We start from the raw sequence: 12,330 nt of genomic DNA on the forward strand, positions 1-12,330 counted from the left end.
TATATTTCTATATGCCATCATCAACTAGAATAGTTAGAATATTAAATTTTCAAAAGATTACCTTTATAATAGCATCAAACAATGAAATACCTAGAAACATATCTTTAAAAACATGCAAAATCTCAAGGCACAAAATACAAAATATTATTGGAGAATTAAAGAAAAGTTACATAAATGGAAAGACAGTCCATTTATAGACTAAACAACTCAATATTGTAAAAATATCAAATCTCCTCAAAATAACCTATGATCTTAAAAATCTAATCAAAATTCTGTAATTGGGCAGGGAAACTTGATAAGACAATTCTAAAGCATATAAGGGCATGCAAAGTGTCAAAACAGCTAATATACTCTTGGAAAGGACAAATAGAGAGGACTTAAATATACCAGGTACCAAGAAACTTTATAAAGACACAACAGTTTAGTTAGGATGGTAATGATATAGGACAGGCAAATACACCAACCGAACAGTGCAGTCTAGAAATAGACCCAAACTTGGCCACTGATTTGTGACAAAGATTACACTGCAAGGGAGATAATTGTCTTTTCAATAAATAATAATGGATCATTTAGCTACTACAACGGAGGGAAAGGAATCTTGATTCAAATCACATATTGCATACAACACTGATGAATTATAAATCTAATTGTAAGTTGTAAATCTAATTGTGAAATGTAAAACAGTAAAACATCTTTAAAAAAACATAAGAGAATACCATGATGACCTTGAGTTAGGCAAACATTTCTTAAACAAGACACAAACAAATGTAGAGGGATAAAATTGATAAATTGGGCTACATTAAAATTAAGATCTTCTCATTTAAAAAATCCCATTAAAGGAGTAAAGAGACCTGCCACAGAGTGGGAGAATGTACTTGTATATCCAGCAAAAGATTTACATCCCAAATATATAAAGAATGCCTACAAATTAATAAGAAAACCAACTGACAACCATCTCAAATGCTTTTTCTTTCATCAGTTTTTAAAGCAATGTCATTCCTGCTACTTCAACAATTTTTTTGTTTGTTTGTTTTTTTGTTTTTGCGGTACGCGGGCCTCTCACTGTTGTGGCTTCTCCCGTTGCGGAGCACAGGCTGCGGACGCAGCATGCTCAGCGGCCACGGCTCACGGGCCCAGCCGCTCCGCGACATGTGGGATCTTCCCGGACCGGGGCACGAACCCGCGTCCCCTGCATCGGCAGGCAGACTCTCAACCACTGCACCACCAGGGAAGCCCTCAAATCTTTTTTTAATTAAAAAAATTAGTTGTTGGTTTTCTTATGAACAAGTTTTAAAAGTTCTTAATATAGTCTAAAGTCCTTTATTAAATATGTGATTTTAATATATTTTTCCCAGGTGATGACTTGTTTTTGCATTGTCTTAACAGTATTTGAGAGAGAAAACTTGTAATTTTGATAAAGTTCAATTTATCAATTTTTATTTTATGGACTGTGCTTTTGATTTAGTTTCCATGAAATCTGCCTAGATCAAAGTCACGGAGATTATATCTTATTTTGTGCTTTTAGAAGTTTAAAATTTTTAGTTTTACACTTAAGTTTATGATTCATCTTGACAATTTTTATATATGGTCTAAGGTTTAAAGTCCATTTTATCATATGAATATCCAAATGTTCTTGTAATATTTGTTGAAAAGACTATACTTTTCCACTGAATTTTCTTTTCCCCTTATTGAAAATCAAGTTGCCATAAATATGTGGGTCACTTTCTGCACACTCTATTCTGTTTCGTAGATATTTGTCTACCTTTTCACTTAACATTTCTCTCGTATATTTTATCTCTCAGTTCTATGTTCTAGAATATAAGCTTCAGCCAATCCTGAAGTGACTGTTTCCTCTAAGTTCACTTGTCCTATTTTATCCTTCTCTTTCACATTCTGGTTATACTCAAGGCCAGGTGATATATGGGTGTGAGTTAACATGTATGAATTAAGGACTATGGAATAAATATTTCCTGTTCATATTTTAGATTTGCATTGCAGTTCTCTGTTCGTTTTAATTCAATTTTATGTGCTGTTTTTTTTCTCCTGGAAGTTCCTTTTATATAAAATTTGGTAATGGCACTCTGTCTTGTTTTCCTATGTTGTTAGTTACTTACCCTTTTAAAAAATGAAAAGGGAAGAAAACAAGGGAGAGAAAAAGTAATCTTTATTTTAAGGAATTTTGTAATAATGAAAAAGATAGGCTTCTGTACTCAATATATTATTTTAATCCTATCTCTCCATTCTGAACTGTGATTCTGTGTGAATAGATGTGTTTCTATATTGCCTCCACTACTTTTGGATCAAAAAGCAAGTTGTTACTGAGAGGTTTGAATTCCACTTGGAGTTGAAGTTCATTATAGTTTTACATTTCCTGGCTCTGAGTAGCCCACATGATATTTGACATTCCCCACAGTTTGGCTGGCTAATTTTGTGGAAATGAAGTTGCCATCATTAGGGAAATATTTCTGACATTCATTAATTTCTAACTGCAGACATCTTGTATTTCTAAAAACTCTGAGTTTTTTAAAACTAGATACCTGATTGTCACTACATATTTCTGAAGCTTTTTCATTACGAAAAATTTCAAATACACTAAAAATAGAACGGTATAATGAATAATGGTGTAACCAACTCATAGTTCCATGAATTTCCAAATCATGGCCAGGCTAATTTTATCTATACATCCACTCATTTTATTTTGACGCAAATCCCAGGTATTGTATCATTTTGCTATAAATTATTTTTACTTACAAAATGATAATTAAATTTCTCATACAATGTCTACCACAATAGGAATTTTACTGATGAGGAACACTAAAGTCAAAGTGATATCAAACAATGATTAATGTAGAAGTATAATTCAAGAATGTTGCAATCCCATCATTCAACAGAGTTATCAAGCTAGCAGTCTCCTTAGTTAAAATATTTTCCTCTGTTCTCCATGTAATGACAGGGAAATTTTTCCAGGGTATCTTAAAAGCAAGAAATAAGGTGCAGAACAGTGTAAGAAAGTCACAGGTAAATAACTAAGCATTTTGACATTTGCTTACATACACACAAAATGACACTGGAAGGATGTGCAATAAAATAACGAAAATGGTTAATTAGGGAAGGGATAAGGGGTGGAAGAGGAGGAGGAGGACTAGGACTCTAAAAATCTATATATTGTTGTATTTTTTTGAGTCATTTTAGTATGTTTTATATTTTTAAAGTAAATTTAATGCCTTCTAAAATGAACTATTTCATGCAAAAACTAAGATATTCCTATGATCAAGTCAGTTTGAAAGTATTATAAGCTGAATACAAAAACCATTTTCAATTGGACAGATGGCTATGCAATTTTTTTAAAAATTTAAAAAATTTTTTTAATTTTTTAAAAAATACTTTATAGTTAAAGCCTTAAGCTTTATGGTTCAATTAAATTTTAAAAACGTGTATGTCTTAAAGTGTGCTTTACTAGCGCTCAGACTTCATGGGTCTCTCTTCACTTAGAACTCTCCTCCCTGTAGCTCAACAAACAAGAGCCTCATTTTCTAGTTTATTTTTGTTCGGCTTAGCTCAGCCTGGTGTACCTGTCTGTGCTCCCACTCCTTCCTCAGAATCTAAAGTGATGAAACTTCTCATGCCTCATTCATTCTTCCAGTTAGGTATTTTCTTTTCTCTAAAAAGGAGTATGTCCAGAAGAATGGAATTCAGTCAAACTGAGTCTTGGGGGACCTCTGTACAATCAACCCTCCATATTCATGGGTTCTGCATCCAGGGATTCAACCAAACGTGGATTTAAAATAGTCAGGAAAAAAATTCCAGAAAGTTCCAAAAAGCAGAACTTGAATTTGCTGCATCAACAACTATCTACATAGCATTTACATTGTATTAGTTATCATAAGTAATCTAGAAATGACTTAAAGTACAATTGACCCTTGAACAACACAGGTCTGAACTGCACGGGTCCACTTACATGTGGATTTTTTTCAATAAATATAGTACTTGTATTTTCATTTTACATATCTTTAAATTAAGAAGGTATGGGGAAAAGTTTCTTTTCTCTTAGAGATCACAATATTTGGAATCAAAAGAAATCAGAAAGATTTGAGTCCTGATTCTAAACAAACTGTTTCAGCTTTCTGCCCTTGGGTAAGTGATTTATCAATTCCTTTGTTTTTGAGGCAGAAATAACAGTGGGTTTTCAATTGCACAGAGGTTGGCACCCCTAACTCTCCCTCTCACATTGTTCAAGAGTCAACTCTATATGGGAGATGTGTGTAGGTTATATTCAAACACTTTGCCATCCTATACAAGGGACTTCAGCCTCCATAGACTTTTTGGGGTATCCCTGAGGGGTCCTGGAACCATCCGATTCAGATACCAAGAGACAATACTACTCTTCTTCCTCTCAGCTCAAGACTTAACTGGTGTTCATCTCACAAGACCAGCTGCTCCTCAAGTCTGGGAGATCAGAGCAGTTTAGTTCACATGCCATTTATTGAGCACCTAATGTGTGCCAGGAACTGTGACTGATTTTTGATATTATACCAAAATATAGTTCCTGCCCTAAGAGTTCCGAGTCTGGCATCAGACACACATGAGAAAGCAGAGTTCCAATTAGGTATTGAGACTGAGGTCAGCAGAACCCGCCATTGTTCAAGTTGGAGAGTGGGCAGCGGGTGGGGATGAGGGGAGTGGGTAGGGGAAGCCTCTCAGAAAAGAAGTTGATATGTGCCAGAGTAAACTGAGTTTTAGAATATGAATAGGAGTTAGTCAAGTCTTTAGTCAGGGGCATAATGTAGACACAAGTGGGAAAATGTGAACAATGGTACAGAATTCTGAATAGTGTTTTGGGTGTACCACATACACTATTACTAGAAGATAAGGTCCAAGGCTGGGAGAAGCTGTAGAAGCAAGAGCAGGGAAACTTCTCCTATCTTATCCCACCCTTGGGGCTACTATCGCTTCCCAAACCAGAAGTCAGGGGAGGGATTCCCAATATCAGTGTAAGTCTTCAGGGAGAAGAAACAATATCTATATTACTTGGGATATAAATGTTTCCCTTGAGTGACATACAGGAGGAAGATGGATCATGGCTATGGTCTTCCACAGCTGGTCTAACTCCATCCTTTCTCTCATTCCCACTGTATTGCCCAGTACTTTTGCAGCTGCTGGTCTGGGGTGGGTGACAGATGAAGGCAGAAGGATTCCCACTCATCCCTTGTTGAATAGAGGGTCAGCTTCCTTTTCCGATTTATCTGGCATGGAATCTGGGAAATTTCTGTTGAATTGCAAATCTCCCTTGGGTCTTTGAGGAATTATTTTATCTCTTTCTTATGGTTTTATCTCCTCACCATTTGGGTCTCTTTTCTCCAGCAGGCACTGTGGCTAGCTGGGTTCCTAATGTCTGGTTCAGTAAACCATCATTTTGGGGCATCTCCAAGCAGATCAAAAAGAAAGTTCATGAATAATAGCATTTAATGTGGCTTTCTAATTTGCACTGTATTATAAAAGTGAATTAAAGACATAACCACTCATTTTGTCATTGGATTGTGTCTCTTTCATTTGTCCATCTTTTTACATTTTTATATCTCTTGTCTTCATTCATCTTTTTAGCAAAATTGGGATTGGAATGAGGACCTTTAATAATATCAAAAAATTATGAATACCAACTATTGTTGTACCTACCAAGAACTAGACTTTGTGTTATGTTTTATCTACCTCATTGTATATTTTAAAGGGAACGGGGGTTTCCATTTGTGGTGACCCTGGAATCTTGGACAAATATTTATTTATTTATTTATTCAGTCATTCAACAAAGGTCTTTTAAGCATCTTTGTTGGATACTGTGATACACTAATATATGCTAAGATGAACAAGCAATGATTCCTAACCTCAAGCAACTTTGACCTTAGAGGGGAAGATTAAGAGACAAATAATAATTCAAAAGTAGGGGATGATAAGGGGGTTTACAAAATAATGTTGGAGGTCATGTGCAAATTGATTTACCCTGTCTGGTATTTTCTTGCTAGAGAAGTTTTCGGAAGCTATCATTCACTAAACAGGAATTAATTCCATGTTAAAGTATGTTTGTATATATAGAGACACTATTAAAAAAAAAAAGAAAGTATGGACAGCACCTCAAAAAAATGGTGCAAAATTGGAAAACTGAGCATTAACATGCAACGACATGGCCATAAAGCTTCAGTGATCACTGGAAATAGTAATGCTTTTATCTGGTTCCATTAGTAATACACACAAACACATAATATTTCTATCCTGAAAAATTTCTGAGTGAGAACTAAAGGAATGGAAGGATCAGTCATTTGAGAGGGAAAATGAATTCTTCTCGAGTGATCTAGAAGTGTTCCCCAGAGGGCAGATGAAGTATTGCCTTAAAAGCTACCTAATTTCATGGAGCATAAAAACCTGAAGTGAATCCCAGACACTGGCCAGAGAGAGGAATTCATATAACAGTTTATAGCGTTTCTGGAAGGAATCATTGCCAAATTTTAGTAATAAAACATGTTAAACCATCTATTTTCAAAATTATTTTATTGTGGGAAATTACTTTGGACTAAATTTAATTCAGTAAAAATTTACTGAGTACCATGTTCTGGGAACTAAGTTGGTATGCAGAGATACAAATACATGATCCCCGCCATCAAGGAACTCACAGACTCTTTTGGGCGAGACAGAGAGGGTGGGGGAGATAGGGATGTCTCTCACTCTCTCTCTCTCTCTCTCTCTCTCTCTCTCTCTCTCTCTCTCTCTCTGACTGTGGGTCAAAAATGTAATAAGATTATTGTAAAATTTTAAAGTGGATCTAACAAGATGGCATTTTACTAATAAAGCACAAGAGCAAATATTAGGTAAGTGAATGTGATTAGGAATAGAAATATCACAATAAAAATTGTACTAGGGAGCAATCTGTGAATGTATTTTTTTCAGTCTTATTTTATAAATTTCTGTGCCATAAATATTTTTTTTACTCTTCACTTTAATCTCAGCAGTACTTGGCACAGATAATCTTGGCTTCTTATTTAAATCAGTCTTATTCTTTGATTTTCCTGGGACCACACTTGCCTGATTTTGTCTCTACGTTTCCAATTGCTCTTTTTTTGTGTGTGTGCTTTGTTTTATTTTTGTTTTGTTTTGCAGGTGTATCCTCTTTAATAAAGCCATTAAATATTAGCTAAGCTGTCAAGGAAAAAAAGGTTATTTCCAGAGATCACAAAATAAGAGGAAACTGAAAATAAGAATGTGTTCCAAACACATAGAACAGAGCCTGGTACTTAGAAGGCGCCCAAGAAAGTTGACTTTGCACTGTGTCAGTTTATCTAAGCTAGAACTACATTATCGAGAATTTTCTTTTCTGTATGGATCTAAATTTTCTATATGGATATGGTGAAATTTGTAGTGAGATTTGGAAGGTGAAAATGTCACACATAGCAGCCGCAGTGTTCTGAAGGTTGGCATAGGATGCCAGGCTCTGTTGCACCTTGCACTTTTTGATGCTGGTCTGCTTGTTCACTTGTTGGCATGGGGCTTCAGTTGGACCCACAACCCCTCTGGCACAAATGAATCTCCTCCTTCAGCTCCTCCAACTCCTAGGCCAAGTGCATGGGTATCTCCATAATGAAGGGAGCAAGCTTCTCCTGCAGGTCTCCCACATCAACAAGGTTGGAGACAGTGAGAGACAGCTGTAGGTTCCAGTCTGCCCTTTTGATTTCAGTTTGTCTTCGTGGATTTCATGGTGTCGGTTTGCACTGATTCTCCTCACTTCATGCCCACGTGTCCTTCTCAACTGCTCATCCTGCTGAGTCACAGAGATTCAGGCCCAACTCTAGACATAGAGGCAAGGGCCTTACATAAACTTCTTCATCAATTCCCAGAATTATAATAAATCTCTTATTCTTCATCACTTAGAGTGGTTCCTCTTTGATTGAATCCTAAATGATATAATTTCTTTTGCAATACTAATAAGCTGCAGTATTTCTCCTGTTTCCCATTATTTTGCAAACCCCTTGAAGACAGAGACTGGGTCATACCTGAGTTTGTTTCCTTGCCATCTAGAAGAGTACCTGGAAATCTAGAACATAGCAAAGACTCATTACGTTTTTGTTTCTTGAAGGGACAAACGACATAAGGGATGAAAAAGTGTCAAACAGTCATGCTCTGTAGTGATTTCCTGGGGACACTTTTGTGTAATTCAAAGGGGGTCACGTTGACAATAGCATACTAAAGGCCCACATTGGCTGAGAAGTACCATAGTTATGCTCAGGAGGTGAGGAAGACAGTTTAGCAGCTCAGCTAAGATTGTACAGGCCCTGACTCTACTGGCTGAGCTGCTGAGTGGGCCTTGGAGCAGATAAGTTCAGTGGCTATACACAGTCAAGTCCCTCCTTAAAGATCCTTGTTCCAGGAAAACCATGATTATGCAAAACTTTGCATATGGATATCTCCCTTTTTTTTTTTTAAATGCATTGCCGATATAGGAAACATTTCAAGATCTGACAATACAGAAAGGATTTTGGCAGTAAGGACTTTGGCAGGTTTTCCCAGATCCAGACCTTCCCTGTGACCCCTGACATTCCCCAGTCAATGAGGATGAACTGGTAGTTCTCAGCCCCAACAAGCAAGTTCTCAGCTTCCAACAAGTTCCCCATGAGCTATTCTTTAATTTGTTTTTTTTTCAAGTGCTGCAGAATTCCCTCTGTCCTGATTGTAGCCAGTATTTCTGCCTCTTACCATGGTGACGGGAGGAGTAATGCTGCCATTTTCATCTGTGCTGGTGATAAAATTCCTTAAGAGTCAGAACATACCAAAGCCAAGGAGTGCACTCTTGGCAACCCAACACACCTTTGCTCAGGTTTCAGGGCAGGGAAAGAAAGGCCCCACAAAATAATTGTGGGGCTACCCTAAGACCTCCGAGCCAGATGTGTGAACTGGCTAGGTCCTCCCCTTCACAGTCAAGATCCTAAAAAGAATGATTTACTTAGTTTCCACACCTTCCCCTCATTCTTCAACCCATCCAGTGCTATCATCTTCCCTAAACTTTCTGCTTTAAATGCTGGTAAAGATTGTCAACAGCCCCTGAGTTAGCAAATCAGCCATCAGATTTTTAAACACTAGTGATCACCAGGGCCTGTCTTTAAATCCTTCCTCTCTCTATTAATGCTCTTCCCTGTGGGTTCTTTCCAAAACCAGTGTTAACCACTGGTTAACCACTGCCCTGTGTTTTTTATTCCTAAAATTCCTTTCTCTGGTTTGGATCTTTCTCTTGAATCTCAGGACTTTATATCCAACTTCCTTCTGTTCATCTCCACCAGTAATCATTCAGCAAATACATCAAAGCCCAGGCTAGATATAACACCTTTCTCAGGAGACAACCAACCTAGAAGTCAGGATGTCCTGGCAGATTCTACTCTCTCCCCTCCCTCCAATTACCGATCACAAACCCCTTTATTCTTGCCTGAGTACATACCTTTTCCAAGAGACGAACCTTGCAAAGGGCAAATATGATCAGGTCAGACAGAAATCCTGTCAAAGATTCCCTTGTGCAAGCAGTTTAGGAAGACTAGCAAGTTTGAAGGCCTATCGTACCAGTCGTTTCTATGTTTGGGCAACTTCGACAAACCAGGATCAACCACACTCTGAGGTTACAGGTAGACACCTCACACCATAGCCTGCTGGTTTTCCAAGTGAGCTATCAAAGGGCACTAAGGAGCCGGGTGATTCTTGCCAGAAATGGCAAGACGACTGTCACTATGTTATATTGCGTTTTGGAAAGTAACGCCTGAAAATAATTCAACCGTACTCCTTTTGGACGGAATGAATATCTGCACCCTTTGAGCCCGAGGGTTCCCGGGGCCCCTATTTAGCATTAGGAAGACTAACACAGCACTTGCGACTCTGGGGTAGACGGACTAGGGCCTCAGGAAGAGGGTTCTGTATGGCGCTGCGACCCCAACACACCTCCAGGTACCACTCTTTTCCATGTGAAATGCCCTAGTGAGAAGTGCACTAGTTTTTTTCCGCTCGAAGTGCCGGCGTGAGACCTGCCTGAGCAAGATATTCCTGACAAAAAAGCCTGTCATAGCGGGACGAGGGGCCCCTATCTATACAACGAAGCCCTTGGCCCACGGTAGCATCTTCGTTGTCCCTGAATTGGTCGACAGAAGTGGCCAACTTGCTCACAAGCTAATCTCGAATCAGGTCGAGGTTGAAAGGGACTTCACCTAGGTGGATCTAGACTGGGCGGTGTTGGCTTCATTTAGCTCTAAAGAGGGAGGGGGAAAAAGAGAGAAGAAAGAAGGGGAAAGGTAGGGCTCGTCCGGGATTTGAACCCGGGACCTCTCGCACCCAAAGCGAGAATCATACCACTAGACCAACGAGCCACCCGCGAAGCCACCGCTTCCTCTTTAGGAATATTCATACATTCTGTTAGTTGCATCACAGTATTTGAGGACCGTTTTTGATTCCTCTCCTAAGTCCAGCGATTTTCTCCAGACCCCAAGAGCGTCACCGTGCAGATTCGGAGGAACCTGAGCCACAGCGTTCCAGAGGTAGGAACGTTCAGTATGGGACTCAGGCTGAGCTGCTAGTCCACCTGTGGACCCTCTGACGAGGGCCCGAGTACTTACAGGGTTAGGACCAACACCACTGCAGGTGGTCTGGGGATGGAGGACAAGTAAGGACAAAAAAAAAAAAAAAAGAAGAAACAAACCAAAACAACAAGAAAAACCCAAAACGTTGATTTCGTCAAAAGACCCTCCTCCCCAGGGTGCGGCAGCGGAGGAACTCGATACCACGCCCCTGCGGAGGTCAAATCCTAGAACCATTGTCTTAGCCTGCCCTGCTATCTCACACCCTGTAACATGCTCTTGCTGTTTCCTTTCAGCTTTACTTAATGAACTTTGTACTATAGGTCTAGATTTAAGGCACCCTTCAAGGGCGCACAGAACATGGCAACCGTCCGGGAGAGTTGCCCACTTCCAATATCCTCTTCTAGAGAAGCTTGCCCTCGCCCGCTTCTCTATCACCTAGAAGGTGGTGGTTGGAATGGAAAGGGAGAGCGTTGTCCTTACGCCGCAGTCCCTTCTGCTCGGGGAACGACGCTCTTGGGTTCTAGCCTGTTTCGCTTGGTCACACCTGTTCACCGTGCACCGAGCACATTCTTGGCGTAGGGGGAAAACTCGATAAATAACAGTTGAATGAATGGCTAAACATCGGCGCCAGACTGCTGCGCGGGCTAAGACGGGAGAGAAAAGAAGGGGAGCGCTCCCTTCCCAGCCCTCCAATGTATCGCCACTTTCTGTTGATTCTGGACTTCAGGTTGGGCATTTAGAAGAGCCCGGAGGCCGAGAGAGAAGCAGCTACCGTTCAGACTCCGAGCTGTTAGCAAAGAGTGTTAAAGGACCGAGGGAAAGGTTACTCCTTTTCTAAAGCCAGTTTCTGCTTCAGGAAACCTGGAGGAATCTCAGGCCCAGACTGACTATGACCGAACCTGACTCCGCTGAAAGGTCGTGGGAGGGGGCGGTCTGGACGCCTGGATGCCTTCACATCCTCACTGCCTCGCCCCCGGCCCCCTCCATTCTGAGGGTCCAAGGGGTAAGTTCTGGGCTTCGAGAAGGCCGCCTCCTTTTAAAAGCAAACAAACAAACCCTAATCTCAGTCTACGAGAGCTGGAGCAGTTACTTTAAGAATCCAAGCAGATGGGAGACAGTGACGTGATGCCACGTCTCGCATCCTTTTCTTCGGTAAGGCACCCTCACCTACCCCACTTTATCCCACGGCTCCGCTTGTGGTCCTGGTGTTGCCCAAGTTCAGTGACTTGTCAGGCCTGAGACTGAGGAGCATGCACTGTAGGTGCCACCAGGGCTCTTCCAGTGAATTACATTCCCGTTTGGGCCTAGTCAAAAACATGTTTCTTCCTCGTATATAAAGAAGTGCTTCCTTCAAAAGAAATTCCTTTTAATTTTTAAGTATTTATTAAATTTTGTTTAGATATGCCATTTGGCTGCAGCTTTTAAAACTTAGGGAATTCAATACAAGCCATAGGATCATGGCTAGGCTCCATAGCTTACGGGCTAGTGCACTGATCCTGTAAACCAGTGACTATGCGTTCGATTCTCGCTGGGGCCTCTGCGTGCTTTTGTTGTAAAGAGGGTGGCTCTCTCCTTTTCTTGCGTCCACTGACTGTTGAAAGCAAGCAAGCACTGTGTGATGTTTCAGGGAAAATCAGATCCTGAGTATTTGGGACGAAAGATTATAGGATTGGGGGCACTATGATCCTGGGGGAAAGCCAGGTGTTTATACCATTCAGTAAGTAGTGGAGAAACT

At 40.0% G+C, this 12,330-nt stretch overlaps 1 non-coding gene across 1 annotated transcript; it reads right to left on the bottom strand.

The window, feature by feature from the left end:
* Positions 1 to 10,313: 10,313 nt before the first annotated feature.
* Positions 10,314 to 10,385, bottom strand: TRNAP-UGG (transfer RNA proline (anticodon UGG)). The gene has a single exon. It is a non-coding gene; the product is annotated as a tRNA-Pro (tRNA).
* Between the last annotated feature and the right edge of the window lie 1,945 nt (positions 10,386 to 12,330).

Source organism: Pseudorca crassidens, chromosome 1 (genome assembly GCF_039906515.1).
Source record: "Pseudorca crassidens isolate mPseCra1 chromosome 1, mPseCra1.hap1, whole genome shotgun sequence".
NCBI lineage: Eukaryota > Metazoa > Chordata > Mammalia > Artiodactyla > Delphinidae > Pseudorca > Pseudorca crassidens.